Here is a 14,467-nt window from a genome sequence, read left to right on the forward strand (position 1 = left end):
ATAATGGAACAAATCACACACACCAACAAAAAATCTCTAAGGGTATATGCTAATTTCAAACATATATAGAGAAGCAGAGGGCTTAGAAGAGCTGTATAGTCACTGTATCTGTCTGTGATAAAATGTGGTCTCAAAATCTATGCATATCATTCAAGTGGTAGAAGTTGGGGAGGGAGATATATAATTTTGCAAAATTCCAAAAGTTTTTAAAAATATCTGTACTAGAAAATTGGTTATAGTGGTATGCTTTAATTCTTTGTGGAACCACAGAACATATAAATAAATAAATATATTTAATCCTGTTATGTTAATTGGAATTATATTTTTTCCTTACCTATCCGTCCCTTTTACCTGCCACAGAGCTTAGGGCTTTTAACAAATATTGGTTGAATGAATGAATGAATGAAGTGATTGAGGAACTTGGAAAACAAGAAATTACATCTTTTCAGGGTAGATGGGGCAGTACATGAAAGAAACAAAACTTTGATAAATGCAATACTTTGTCTCTAAACCCAAAGTTTAGAGTTTATTTAAAAATAAAACTCCAGTTGGGAGGCAACAGCCCTAAGGCAGCAAACTCTTGAGAAATTTTGCTCAACTTTTATCCAACTCTGTAAATTACTAATCATATTAATTTGAAAGGTTCTACAGAGGTTGTGACCCTAAGTAACAATCCCATGTCCCTTTCAGGGCTATAGTGTCCCACCAAAGTCAATGCTTAACCATGGCTCTGGAGTAATGGAAGGCAATATGAATCAGTATAAAGGAGTCTCATCAACAAAATATTTTTCTATTTAGTTCTTAAATCGAATCTTGACTGTCATAGGTATCTTCCTCTGAGGTACAGCATAAATTTTGATATCCATGTCTATCAATCAAGTCTGATTCAAGAGTATCAGGTTGATTATTTTTAAAAAATCTACCATTAGTCATCATAGGTAACAGCCTCTAGCATAACAGATTCTAGTTATTGTTGTTTGTTAAAGAATGATTGATGTCTTGAAGAATGATTGAGGTCTTTAAGAATGTACACACTGAATATTAAAGTATTGGTTAGGAGGTAGGTGACTAATTTAGCAAATTTTTGAAAGAGTGCTGGTAGATTCTTTAGTGGGGTGCATTTAAAATCAATCAGTTAGATATTACACTGTAGCTTTTGCAGCATTGGACAGAACCAGTAGATGGTGGTCTTAAGTTGCAAGTTGCTTTTACACTAACACCTGTCAGCATGTGAAACAACTACTGCTTTCAACAAAATGTTGAAATTCACTTTTCTATTTATCAGATGCCATAAATTGGATGAAAGTGGCACATGAGAGCATTCTGAAGTGACATGTTAACTGTTGTTTATTTTTCAAAAGCACTGATCTGAAAGAACACACAGACTATTCATCACAGCACTTTAAAACTATGCAGTGTTTTTATCAGAAACAGATATAAATGGCTTTGTCTATTGTTTATCTTTTCTTCAAAAATTAAAAAATTTCTGATTTAGAATGCTGTCTGTTGGAAGTCTGAAAAACCAAGAGCAACTCTAAGCTGCAATACCTAAATGAGATATTCACTTAACATTCCCTATTGTTAAATGCACTTCTGAAATTCAATTGCAAGAGTATTACAATACCTTGTAATTATGCAGACTGACTAGAGTTAAAGACTTTGGAAATTAATTTTGAGTTGAAATATTAAATTAAGTAGAATGTTTTATCATAATGGCATAATTTAAAACTAAAAATAGCATTAATAATAATCATGATCACTCTCCTTTCATTAAAAGAAGAGATTTAGTACTAAATTATTAAATGATCAAATTTACAGTGCCCAAGTTAGTAAAGATTTTGTAGTAGTGTAAATCATGCTACATGATTTCTGTCTAGTAACTATAGCAAATTAGTCACTATAGTAAATTTTAGAGGGTGTTAATAATACAAACACTTCAATGTTGGAAGCTTTGGTAGAATGATACTGCATGCATCCTTAGGCATTCAAATATTCCATTTTTTTCTCCCAACAGTGTATTATATAACTGCCATAGGTAGCATCAAGGATGGACAATTACACCTTGAACAAAAGGAAAGGATAAGCATTTTATTTTTATAAGCCAGTGATTTATGAGAAGTGATTTCTGCTTCCCAACATTAACCTTTGTCCTCTTTCTATTCAACAGTCTCTTGATTTTACTCTGAAATTGTACTGTCTGTATTCTAAGCAGAACATATGTTGCTCATTTTCTTTAATAATCCTCAGATCAACTAAATTTAAGAGAATTCTACAAACCCACAATGGCTGAAATGATTACTTTTAAACTTACTTAAAATCATCCTAATATACACACTTGATTTCTTAATAAATGAATAAACTGTGCCAGTATACAAATTGTGACACAGTAAGCAATCTAAAATAGAAAGCAAATACACACCAACCTCTTAATAATAAATGCTTGAGCAATGAGGATGAGGTGGGCGAATAAGGTGAAGGGATGTTTGCCTTGTGTATTCTACATGTTTCTTAAAGAAAGTGTTTATAGATGTTTCAAAGTATATGTGTGTTATAGATTTGTGTTTAATATATCTGAATGTCTCCTACTTCTTTAGTCATGAATGTAATTTTTAATATCTGAATCATATTTCAGAAAGTTAACAGATCTGAGAATCTCCAGTCACATGAGATTACAATTGATTGATACACATGTAAAAATGCTGTGACTCACTCAAATAACTTTTTAAATTTTTATTTCTTTTCGAGTATAATCACTGTCAATAAGGGATTTGTATTATAAAGAATATGTATTACATATCTGCTAATACATAATGGAAATTTTTGAAAGCTGTGGGCAAATATTTCACCTCACCAAATTTACCATTATAGAATAACTTCTGAGATTGTCAGAATTATTTTGGACTGGGTTGTTAATTTAGGGTAAACCAGCCATTTGTTACTTTTCTTTGACATCATAACATTTTGCCCATGAGTTCTTTACCCCCATCACCCCCAAAACATTTTGGCACATGGGAATACATGTTGCTACAAAAAAATTCTCATGAAAAATATGGATTAAAGATGGTATGGTACAAAACCAAAGTAGTGCACTCTCCTTCACAAGGCTTTGAGGTGTCATTAACAAGAGGCTAGTTATTAATAGTCACACATTCTTGGTCATTTATTTAGCATGTTTATAGCACTTTACAAAGTGCTATGTTAGTGAATTCAATATAATTGCTATATTTATAACCTCAAACTCACTGTAGTTTGAGATAATTGTGTATGTGTATTTTTGTAACATATTAATTCCACAGCTGGGATATTCAGTGGAGAACCACATATGTCATATTAAGACATTTAATTAGACTCAGGAGTCAAACAGACATCTGAAAACATCTATCGACTCATTAGTATAGTTCCAGTAGCTCCTTTGGCTTTGACATAACTCAGGAAATAGGAAATCATAACATCATAAATAGTGTTAATCTGAACCTTTCGATGTAGCCAGAGCAATTTTAAGCCAATCATTTCTCACTAGGCTAATACTTGTCAAGTCTCTTATTCAGATAAGTTTTTTTTTCTTTTTTCTTCTTTTGGCTATTCAGTGGCCAATGAGGTGTAATAAGTTTTAGCAAATTGAGGCTGAGATCTCTTAGGTTAGCTTTATTATTTGCTGTAAATTACATCAGCTTTATAACTGCTTAACACAGCTCTTGAATCAAGAAATGTCACACCTGAATTTTTCTGTTCAGGCCGAATGACTGGCATGTGTGTGTGTCTGTGTGTGAGTGAGAGAAAGAGGGAGAGGGAGAGAGATAGCACCCCTGGAATTCAGGATTAAAACTGCTGCTTTCAGATTGTCATACTGATTTATATTTTAACTGTTGGACAGCTGAAGTGACAACTAAATAGAATCTTAATAGACTAGCATTTTCCCACATTTTTTTCTCTTTGCAGATTATAATTTGGTAAATTGTTAAATATTTTAATTGCACTCTGTATTCCATCTTTGGTTGACACTGAGTTGAACTTTGGATTTTGGATTTTATTTTATATGTCAGGCTCAAAACAATGAGGTGTGACTTCAGTGACTTGCTTCTCAAAATTCACATCTGTTATTTTAAACACAAGAAAGCCAGGCTCCACTATGAGAAGGCCCCTCACTTGCTAAGTAGCAGGCTTACAGAAGGAGACACTCTCAGCAGAGGGAACTGGTGCAGAAGATTCTCTTTCTTCTCTTAGCAGCTTTCGATAGGTCAGCAAATCAGAATTGTTTGCTGTTTTCCTTCTTTCCCCACTGACACCTCATTACAGAATGGGGTGTTTTTTCCCCCAGACTGTATTAGCAGAAACAGAAAAGTAATTAATACATAAAGTACAAAATATGAAATATTACTCTGCACAGAGGCATTTCACACTTCATTGATTTCATGAGTAGGCCAGAGGTGCCAGAACAATAATTAATATGTTGTAAGAAAAAAATTATTATGCAAGGTCAGCAGCATTTGAAGACTTTACAAGGAAGAGGCATTAAAAGATATGCTGCAACTATTTCTTAAATACAGCTTTAAATTGGAATTTAAATGAATATTTGAAGAAACACACAGATTTTCTATGAGAAATTGGTAGGAATTTTTCATCTGTTAGTATGCTTGTGTATGCAAACATAGTATGTACCAATATACTGGCATTTTAGAGAAAATATGAATAAATGTGTGTGGATAAATTTGTGTGTGGATTTATGCTTGGCTTTATAGACATCATTATTTACATTTCTGAATTTTCAATGAAATAGCAAAATTTAAAACTCAAGTAAATTTATTTTATATTATTTAAAAATTACTAAACAATACATGTTTGTTCAAAACAATCATTTAAATTTCAGAAAATCAAGAACAGAAACCTTAAAATAAAATCATTCATAATCCTACCATGCTGATGTAAGATGTTAATATTTTGGTGTATATCCTCTGAAGACTTTTTCTCTGTGAAAAACAGGATACTGTAATATTGTCTTCAGTATACTTTTTCACTTATTAAATGATTATTATTTATGTCATTCAATATTTTTCTACAATATTTTTAATGGCTACATAACATTCCACTGGTATGATGTATCATAATATATTTAAACAATCTTCTGTCAAGGGACATAGAAATGGTTTTAATTTTTTAAAAATTGCAATGAATATCACTAGAGCTATATCTTCATAATGCCCTTTGGCACATCCCTAGAAATGAAATTCTGATTGCTTTGACAGACATTGCCAAATTGTCCTCCAGAAAGGTGTCTCAGTTTATTCCCAGCACAATGTGGATTTCAAATTCCCTCTCAGTTGTGATTATAAAGCTCTTCTTTCTAATCTGCCTTCTACATGACTCTGATATCATGTCATAAGTAATGGATTTTTCAGGGTAAATGGAAGGCAATTGAGAGAAAAATCTCAAAACAATTTCAAAAGCAAAATATTTGCAGTGATTGTCTTAAGGCCAAAGTAAGCAAATTCATTTAACATCATACATTTATCCCAAATTGAAAACTACTAATAGCCATTATTTACTAAGTGCTTACCATGCAGCAGTGATAACTTTGCAATAGTTCTATGTGCTTTACATCAATTATCTCATTTTTTTATCCTCACGAAATTACCCTGTGAAATATGTTTTTGATGTTCCTTGTGAAGAAAAAGCCAGAACCCAGACAATTTATAAATAAATTGCTCAGTCACACAGCTAGTTGGTGGGAAGCTGGGATTTGAATTCAGAACAGTATGATTCAAAAGATTATATTTCAGCTCCTAGAAGGATCATAAATTTGTAGTTCTGAAAATGTTTTACCTCAAAATAGTACACAGTATAGCTCATTTGTAGATTTGCAACAGCAACATTTTACCTCAATTTATTGTCATTTGGTATTACGATTGAAGATATCTGCTTGGATAAACTTTGGATTTTTACCACCTGGACCTGTGATAATAAACAGTAGGTCTCTCATTTCTCAAACACAAGGTGTTAGGAAGGCTGCTGCTGGGTTGGCAGAGGAGGTTCTCAGCCGTTCTCAGTGCATATGGCTCTTTGGGGTAGAAAGCGACCACCAGGCCCTCTCTTGTGCTCTCCTTTTCTCACAAATTGTAGTCCATATGATAGATATTCTCACTTTCTTGTTTACTTCCTTTTTGAAGGTGAATTTGAGGTGATATAAAGAAGCAAAGGGTCAGGAAACTGACAGCAGAGAATGCTGGGTCTCTCCAGGAAGGTTTCCTTGGTCCCAAGATTTTATGTCCAAAATTGAACCAGGAGCCTCTCTAGTAGGATGTTTCTTTGGTTGACACAGTTATGGGAGGGTTAGGATGGGGAAATGGGAGGAAGATATGGCATAGATAATACTCAATCCCAAATGTAATGGAACTTAGAACAGAAAAAGGAAAACGGTGTGCTCTATTCAAGATATGAAGCTCAACAAAGTAACATCATCAGGGCCAGAAATTGTCCTGTTGTGGCATTCCAAAAGCATATGAGCCTCTGTCCTACTCATTATGAATCTTTATCCTTTCCTCTCCCTCTGCTCTCTCTCTCATCAGCAGGCTAAAGAGAGGATACATCTCTCGCTTAAGCTTGGGGCTTTTTGGCACGAAGCTTGATTGTCTCGGTTTCTTCTTGGCAGATTTAAATTGTTAGAGAAATGAAACTCGTTTGAAAACAGTAGGCCCTGGCAGGCACTCTCCCAGGCATTGCCCAGGACTCCAGGAACAGTTGTCAACTTGCTGCATGGCATTTGTCTAGGTTGGGTTTGATCTTAGTCTCAGATCCCATATGGTAAGAAATAATTCTGTTTTAAAGTTTTGTGTATGATTGAGGTCAGAAGAGGGAGAGAACTTGCTGCATATGGAGTTTGCAGATTTTTTATACTGAAATTAAGATTTAATGAAGATGGGGGAGTAAGAACAAAAATTATTTGCATGAAAATGAGACAAAACTGAAAAGGGTATTTTTCTTTTCTCTGAATGTAAATCTCTATTTGACTATTAAATTCCTTAATTTTAAGATATTTCTATCATTGTGGAAGTACAATACTGACAACTAATATGTATGTACAATATGGCATGTTAGAAATAAAAAGCACATTCACATATATTACTGAGTTTGAAAAAAAGTTTTACTACAAATGGGGAAACAAAATAAAATAGTACCATTTCTAGTAGTATTAGTTCTTATATAATTTATTATCCAAGTTTTTGGTTTATTTTAAAAGAGCGTGTACAGCACCATATAAAGAATCTGGGCCAGGTGCGGTGGTTTACGCCTATAATCCCAGGACTTTGGGAGGCTGAGACCAGAGGATTGCTTAAGACCAGGAGTTGGGGACCAGCCTGGGCAACATATTGAGATCCTGTCTCTACAAAAAACACAAAAATCAGCTGGGCATGGTGGTGTGTAACTGTAGTCCCAGCTACTAGGGAGTCTGAGGCAGGAGGATCACTTCAGCCCAAGAGATCGAGGCTGAAGTGAACTATGATGGTGCCTGTCTACTCCAGCATGAGAAAAGAGTGAGACCCTGTCTCAAAATTAAAAATAAAAAAGAATTGGGCCGGGCGTGGTGGCTCATGCCTGTAATCCCAACACTTTGGGAGGCTGAGGCGGGTGGATCACCTGAGGTCAGGTGTTGGAGACCAGCCTGACCAACATAGAGAAACCCCGTCTCTACTAAAAATGCAAAATTAGCTGGGCGTGGTGGTACATGCCTGTAATCCCAGCTACTCGGGTGGCTGAGGCAGGAGAATCGCTTGAACCTGGAAGGCAGAGGTTGCGGTGAGCCAAGATCACCCCAATGCACTCCAGCCTGGGCAGCAAAAGTGAAACTCTGTCTCAAAAAACAAACAAACAAATAAATAAATGTAAAATAAAAAAGAATCTAGTAGGCAATAATATGCTTAGACGTTCTGATGAAACATGTTATATAGTATTTTCAAGTTTTTCTTTAGACTTCCAATATGACATAGTAATAGTAAATAATTGAAATTAAAATGCTTCCCCAAAATTTGAGATGTGGGCAGATAAGCATAAGTTTTTGAATCAATTTCTAGTTAAATCCATACTGTAATTTGATTGTGCAATTACAAATTTCATCTTCTTTTCTCCATCTCTATACCACTATTTGGAGAGAGAGATGGCTACTTGAACAGCTGGAACTGTGAAAACAGAATAAATTTCAGAGCATCTAAATGTGTGTGCTGCTCCAATAAATATTTTAGACATCAGAAACAGTTGGTGTTGTCAACCCCTAAGTCTCAGGTCTACTTCCTCTGTTTATTTTGCCCCTACCACCCACTATTGTTTCTCTTTGACACACAGACTCTTCTTATTGCAGAATCTCAGAGAAGCAAACACTAGGCCCTTTTCACAGAATCAGTTTAATATAGACTAGTATGAATGATGATACACAAAGAACTGTTAATGAAAACTTTCTATATCTGGTGGTTCATGGGTTAAACTCAGTTGTCACCCGACATCTCCAAACTGATTTTTGACCTGGATTTGTTCCTTACATACATGACCATCTCTTTCCATTAACTCAGGTTAAATAGAAGCTAAAACAGAATAGACTAAACCAGGGGTAGAGGACCAATCTGATTAAATCTAACAATTTGTACATCTGTGCCTGACTTTCATCACTTCTTATGATTGCGTATAAAGTACCTGCTGTTGAATGAGGGATTAAGCCCATTCCAATTATTGATGCTTTTTAACTTTACAGATGTCAAAGGCATTCCTTCAAACCTGTTCATTTCCAGAGCAAGGCTTTTCCAGATGGGAATTAGAAAGCAAGATTTGACAAAATCTGCTTCTCTGTTACTCAATACAAAGGAATATTACAGTAACACTCCCATTTCTGTTAATCCATTCATTTCAGGTTTGATTTACCTTTTTTGCTTTGATCTAAAAATCTCCGTGGCTTTATAGGATTATATGTTGCTATATTCAGGTTTTGAATGAATCACACTGTATGCATTTTAGTATGATTTCTCTGACTCCAAAGCCAGGATTAACCTGTTGTTTTTGATTAAAAAAATGCTATGTTTAGATTTCAGAGGAGTGTTAAATTTCTCTGCTTATCTACTGTTTTTCTTCTTTTTAAATAGACAAAAGAAATTATTTGTTGTCTATATTGATGAAATAAAGAAAAAAGTATAGTTTTTTAAAGAATTTAAATATTAACACTCAATATAAACTGTTGTATAAATAAGAGTGAAAGTTTTTTTTAACACTGTGTTTTGCATTCCCTCTGTTGACTTCTTGCTAAATTGTGATTACTGAAGTAGACCTCATTTAAACCACAGGAAAGAAAAACTTTGGTGACTGGTCATGTCATAGAAATTAGACATTTTAAAAAATAGTTACCTTAGTGTTTAAAAACAAAGGGAAAGACTCTGATCTTCTCTTATTTCGTGCTGCCAACTTTTCTTGGCTCTACTAATATTGTATGTGAAGCAAAAAGTTACAGTAGAGAATCCCAATAATATTTTAAGGAATAACAATATAGTAATGGCAAAATCTTAGAGATGCTTAAAATGGACAGACACTGCTCTAAAAACTTTACCTATATCAAGTCAATTAATTTTCCCAAAGCATTTGGAAGTTGATACCATTATTTTAATTATACAGACAAGGAAAATGAAGACAGAAGTGAAGAAAATTATTCAAGCTTATATGGCAAAAGCATGGTTCAAACTTGGCAAATTTGGTTCAAGTCCATGTTCTTAACCACTATGCTAGTTATGTTTACATGGTCAACCCAGAAAATATATCAAATGGATTAAACTCAATCTAATGAGAATATGGTAATGAACAAGTAAGAAATCGAATGACCAACTGGTCCATTTTTCTCTCCTCCACAAACTTCCTTTTTAAAGGCATGGTATGGTTTAAATGTGTCCCCCAAAATTCATGTGTTGAAAACTAAATTCTCAGTGCAACAGTGTTAAGAGGTGGGATCTTTAAGAGAGGATTAGATCATGACATCTCTGCCCTCCTGAATGGATTAATGCCATTATCTCAGGAATGGATTAGTTATCTCAGGGGTGGTGTCCTGATAAAATAATGAGTTGGACCCTTTGTCCCCATTGCTCTCAAACCCTCTCTTACCTTCTCACCTTCATGGGATGATGCAGCAAGAAGGCCCTTGCCAGATGCCACCACCTTGATATTGAACTTCCTGGCCTCCATAACTGTAAATCACTCAGTCTGTGGTATTCTGTTGTAATAGGACAAAATGGACTAAGTAGAAATTCCAGATATGGGTTCCATAGTACATCAATGCTGAGCCCATTTCTAAATTTTAAGCACAGCTTATCTGCCAGTTGCTAAGGTTTTAGCCTATGACTCATAAGCCCTTTGGACTCATTACCACATGGTCTCCCTTTGAACATACCCTACAATCAACGAACAGAAATACAGGGTAAAGAAGAATCTAGCTGCGAAAACTAGATTCAAACAATTAACCAATTTTTGTGGAGGGCACATACTGATTTTCCTACATCAGTGATTGGGAAAGAAATAGAAGTTTATATACACATTGCTAAATAAGGATAGAGACAATGCATATCCAAATCAAATTTTGGCTATCATAAAAGGCATGTTTATGAACATGTCTAAATGTGAATTAGAAACAAATCATTGTTTATTAAAATCAGTTTCATTTAATCTTTGGTATTTCTAATATTTGCTAGGAAAGATTCCTGTCTTTTGTTTCTATCTGGTGGCTTTGTTCAAATCACTCTCTAAGGTTCTTTTATCCAGTTTATTATAAATAAATTAAACATTACTCTGTATCCTTGAGGAAAGAGGATTTTAAATTTAAATATCTATAAGCATTTCTGTGTATCTGAAAATAGACATGATGCTAAAAATGAAAAATGATGATCCATAGTTTTCTAATAATATACACTTTGTGTACTCTTATTTATATTTTCAACTAGATTCTGAACTCTTGAAGGAAAAACCTTCTTATTGCCTATTTTTGTGTAATTTATGCCTATAGTTCATCCCCATTCCCTCACCTCATATTATAGTGATTTCAGTGATATGGATATAATAAGTGTTTAATAAATATTTGCTGTGTGAATAAATTGCTTTCCATTACTGAAGCTACTTTGAGAATTATTTTTGAAACAATAAAGAGTCTCAGAAAGAATATAGTAGACAGGGTTTGAAACAGGGTTTGCATGTAAATTAAGCATCTTTCTTCAGGTCTCTGATTTTGACATAAACCAAATACTGCTTCACTGTAAAGCAAAGAGGCATGTTACTGCACCTTATTCTGTCTTAGGGAGTCAAAAGGTGCAGTGCAATAGAAGAGGTGATGCTGGAACTTGCTTTTTGGCTGCATGCTTTGCCTTTCAAGCACTGACTGAGCTGCAGCATAAGGTGTGAAATTAGGACAAATGTTCCAAGTCCTAGAAAATGAGTGTTTTATTTAACTCCATCTTGCTCAGGAAATCTGTTTCAGGATTAAAGGCTTTCAGAAAAGATTGTTGACTAAGGGATATTTAGGCTGATAAATAGAAACAAAAAAACTGCATGATCTTTGACAACAAAACTAAAATAAATGCTGACATACAAAAGCAACTTTGATAATGCTACTCGCAATAGTACTCCAGAGTTTACTTTTAGACACATAAGGAAGGACCTGGAGATAAACTTAAACTCTCAGGAGCTGGTTTTCCCCCCAAACCATAGTATCCCCTGTGCTAAACACTGGGAAATTGTATTACTTTAAAAAAGCAGGAGAGAAAATGTTCAAAATGCTAGACATTAAATGGGTAGTATAAACAATCTTCAATTGCAAAAACTCCTTGCTGTTCAATTTAAAAAGACAGCTTAGAAAAACTAGTCAAGGATAAAGTATCATGCTTCTCATAGTATTTTCTATCTCCATCATTGATAAAGTAATGCAGAACAGATTGAGTTATTATAACCATGAACTTCTTATTGATTTAATATAAAATATATAATTTGTTCTTCTGCTCTGAGAGTTCTATTCCTCTGAGAAATAACATGTCTTTAAAGTATTAGATTAGGTGAAGCCTCTCCAGTTGTTTATATTCATTCTCGAGCTAAGCTAATATTAATAAATGGATCCTTACCACTTTTAAAAAATATCCCTTTTCTTTTATTTTGCTATTTGAAATATCTTACTTTCACCAAACCAAATTCTTCCTTCTGAAATTACTTCATTCTGTGTAATTCTGTGTGGAAGTGGAAGTAGAAGTAGCAAATATATACTGAATCCTGTATTATATGACAGAAAATCTTCTGCCTTACATTGACCTAGTTAATCTTCATCATAATAGTTTGATGAATGTTACTAATTATCCCCTTTTTACACATAAGGAAATTAAGGCACAAAGAAGGTAAGCAACTTGTCCAGAGTTACACAGCTTAAAACTATGAAGCCAAGCTTCAACTTCTGGAAGTCATCCTTTTAACCAATAAGCCATTCTTGACAGAGGACAATATTTTGTTCATCTTTGTATTCCTACACCTTACCCAGTGCCTAGAACTTATTAGGCACTTACAGAACATTTATAAAACAGAGCGCTTTAGAATGTACCTCCCTTTATTTCTGTTCTTACCTCTGCAGCCAGATTCACACCTTGGCCTTCCTTATCTGGGAAAGCGCTCCTCATTAATTTCAGCATTCAATCTTCAATTGATACTCAGTTTCAAGTACAGTTTTAACCTTCTCATTTAATTCCCTTGCTCAAAAATTGACCATGGACCCCATTACCTCTGAACTCTTGTGTCTGGCATTGAAGGCTCTCTTTTCTTTGTCCTAGCCTATCTTAGTTCTTGTCTCCCAGAAGCCAGTATGCCAAATTCTACTGCTCAGTGTTGTCATAGAATGCCCTATGATTTAACATTTATCCCCACCCATAGACCATTGAATGTTTTTCCTTTGTTATTGTGTGCTCCTGAATTCCCACTCCCATCTAATCCCCATTTATGACTAAGGCTATTGATTCTTCAAGGCTTAAATTAATGGCAGCGGCAGACCATACAGAGCAGCTGCTGTCATCAGGGAGGCACAGGCAGTGGCAGCAGGAGCGGCTGTGGGAGCATCATCAATGGCAGCAGTGGGTCCCCTGTGCCCTGTGTCCCTGAGCAGCGGACTGCACTGCTCCCACCTTCCTGAGGCCAGGCAGGACGTGCTCCCAGGTCCAGAGCCTCTGCTGCTCTGCACCCTGGCCATGCAGTTGCTGCTGTCGCCTGCCACCGCTGTGGGGAGGGTGTGGGGAGGAGGCAGAACTGGGCCCGGAGTGGTGCTGCACTCCACAGAGCTGGCGGGAACTAGGGACAAGCGAGAGCCTCCGTGGAGCCCACCGCGCTGGGAGCTACTGTGATGGAGCCAGGCTGAGCCACCCACTGGATGGGGAGCAGTGTGGTCAGGCACAGAGGAGTGGGCAGAGAGGGCCTCAGCGAGGACCTGGAGCCCTGGCCCCGGATTGTGAGGAGGTGCAGCTGGGGCTGCCACACACTCCATGGAGTGGGCGAGAGCTCCATCCTCCCAAACGCAGGGCCTGGGCATCTCTGCACTTTGCACCCTCAGGAGCCCAGGAAGGCACCCCTGTCCCCTCAGGCTTGGCAGTGTCTGCTCCCACTGACTTGCCTCTCCTCATTCCTGTGCCTGCTCCAATCTCAGAGCAGGGTTGGGGCCAAGCCCAGGTGCTGTCACACCCCATCCAGGTGTGCACTCACTCGGGGTAGTGCTGACATGCCAGCCCCCTCATGCCTCAGCCCCCTGCAGACTTTAGGTGCCAATAAGCATGTGGTGGGGGGAGTGGAAGGGAGGGTGAGGGCAGCTGGGCGCTGGCCTGCAGGTGCCCCTTGGCTCAAGCAGCCTGGGTGCCATGGACAGCAGCAGGAGGCAGACAGGCTCCTGTGTGGAAGGGGGTGGGTCCCTGTTGAGGCCCCACCTTCAGGCTAGGGAGGGCCTGAAGGCTGGGGGGCAGGCTGCCAGTCCTGCAGACCACAGTGGGAATTTGTGGGGCCTTTTCTGGGCCCACCAATGGCTGCCCATGGACCAATCAGCATGTACTTCCTCCCCACTGAGGCAGATAAAAGCCCACGGCTCAGCCAGAGTAGAGCAGATGATGGGAAGACCAGCTGCAGAGAGGAGCTACGTTTTCTGCTGGGAGCTGAACACTTGTTGGGACTACCTGCCTGAAGAGAGGTGCTATCCTCTCTGCTAGGAGCTGAACACATCCGGACACCCTGGCTGCAGAAAGGAGCTGCCCCCTGCAGGTCTCCCCTGAGCTGTTCTATTGCCGAATAACGCTCCTCTTCGTCTTGCTCACCCTTCACTTGTCTGCATATCTCATTCTTCCTGGTCACATGACAAGAACTCGGGACCCACTGAATGGTGAGGCTAAAAGAGCAGTAACACGAACAGGCCTGAAACATGTCCCTTGCTTGCCAGGTTGCGAGA

The 14,467-nt window shown here is 37.1% G+C and overlaps 1 protein-coding gene and 1 long non-coding RNA gene across 6 annotated transcripts in view; one reads left to right on the forward strand and one right to left on the reverse strand.

The window, feature by feature from the left end:
• LOC129035760 (uncharacterized) overlaps positions 1-14,467 on the forward strand; it is a 365,251-nt gene that overhangs the window by 340,499 nt on the left and 10,285 nt on the right. The gene's annotated exons all lie outside the window — the stretch shown is intronic.
• NAA11 (N-alpha-acetyltransferase 11, NatA catalytic subunit) overlaps positions 1-14,467 on the reverse strand; it is a 99,475-nt gene that overhangs the window by 57,262 nt on the left and 27,746 nt on the right. The window contains exons 2-3 of one of the 4 annotated variants that reach the window (XR_008502324.1): positions 10,126-10,234; positions 4,787-6,890 (exon numbers count right to left, since the gene is read on the reverse strand). The exons of 1 other annotated variant lie outside the window; for it this stretch is intronic. The gene's annotated coding sequence lies outside the window, so the exon portion shown is untranslated. Of the gene's footprint in view, positions 1-4,786; positions 6,891-10,125; positions 10,235-14,467 lie in introns of those variants that run through there. 2 more of the 4 variants (XR_008502323.1, XR_008502322.1) reach the window with 2 other exon arrangements.

Source organism: Pongo pygmaeus, chromosome 3 (assembly GCF_028885625.2).
Source record: "Pongo pygmaeus isolate AG05252 chromosome 3, NHGRI_mPonPyg2-v2.0_pri, whole genome shotgun sequence".
NCBI lineage: Eukaryota > Metazoa > Chordata > Mammalia > Primates > Hominidae > Pongo > Pongo pygmaeus.